Source organism: Galeopterus variegatus, unplaced genomic scaffold, assembly GCF_000696425.1.
Source record: "Galeopterus variegatus unplaced genomic scaffold, G_variegatus-3.0.2 Scaffold47504, whole genome shotgun sequence".
Taxonomy (NCBI): Eukaryota; Metazoa; Chordata; class Mammalia; order Dermoptera; family Cynocephalidae; genus Galeopterus; species Galeopterus variegatus.
In genome coordinates, this window is record NW_007773615.1 from 2983 (window position 1) to 4362 (window position 1380).

Consider the following 1380-nt stretch of genomic DNA (forward strand, 5'->3'; position numbering starts at 1 on the left):
CAGATTGGAAAGGATGAAGTCAAACTGTCCCTGTTTGCAGATGACATGATCCTATATATGATCTTAAACTTCTTTGTGAGCAAAACGAAGAAGAAGGTTTCTCCACAATGTTTACTTTCCACAAAGCTGTCGCACAAATGGCAGAAATGGAACAACAAGTTGTAGAAGATCACAGGGCAGTGGTCCAGGAATCTATTCAATGGTTAGACGACAAAAAGGCTCTCCTAGAGATGACCGAGGAAGTAGACTGTGATGTCGATTCACAGGCTACACAACTTGAAGTTATTCTTGAGCAAAAAATAGACATTTTAACTGAGCTGCGGGATAAAGTGAAATCTTTTCATGCCCTACAAGAAGAAGAAGGAGCCAGCAAGAAAATCAACCCTATGAGACCCCATGCTCTTTAAATTGGCATTTGCTGCTAAAGGATCCCCAGAACCCTAACCCTCACTATTGTAACATACAATGGTTCAGCTGTAAGGGAGTGTGAAGTTTTAAGTGTTTATGGAAAATGTCTTTTCCTTCACCTGAATGACATTTCAGTTTTGTGAAACACTTCTTTGTCTACAAAACTCTTCTAGTCCAAGAGGCGCAACCAAGAATTGGGATTAGTGAAGCATTTTGTTTCATTTACCCAAGTAGTGATCTATTTTTGGCGATCCTTGCCAATCGTATTTTCTATATGATGAAGTAAGATTGTGGACTTGATCCAGAGGTGGATAGGGGAAGCCACAGCATTTCCTTTTAACTCCGTTCAGTTTTCATAGTGAGACTGAGCAGTTTTATTTATTTATTTATTTTCCTTTTTGTCTTTTTTCGTGACCGGCAACAGATCACAACCCTCAGTGTCGCGCCCGTACCGGACCGAGACCGGCAACAGGATCACAACCCTCGGTGTTGCTCCCAGACCTCGCTCAGCCAGTGAGCGGCCGGTCTGTATGTGGGATCCGAACCCTCGGTGGGAGTGCAGCCGCGCTCCCAAGTGGCACACTGTAGCATGCGCCACCGGGCCGGCCCGAGACTGAGCAGTTTTAAATCCTCTGTGTGCATGCATGCCTCGTCAGTGATCGTACGTACCCTGCCCACTCCTAGAGACAGCTGTGCTTCTCTCTCTCTGCTTCGTATCTTGACTAAGGCTACTGACCCTAAATTTCTGAAGCACAGCCAAGATAAATTACTTTCCTTATTTCTCATTGTAAATTACCTTTATTGCATATACATTTTTACTGTATTCAAGACATTTTGTGTGTGTGATTAGGTAATTTTGCAGAATGTGCCATATCATTGAATGGAACTGAAGTCTGTGAAGGTGGATATATTTGCTGGACTATTCCACTTTATATGTAAAGAAATCTGGAATTATGATTTTTAATCCATGTA

General features: G+C 42.5%; 1 pseudogene; it reads left to right on the forward strand.

The window, feature by feature from the left end:
• The window catches only part of LOC103584231, a 3385-nt pseudogene extending 2978 nt beyond the window's left edge, over positions 1 to 407 (forward strand).
• Positions 408 to 1380: the final 973 nt, after the last annotated feature.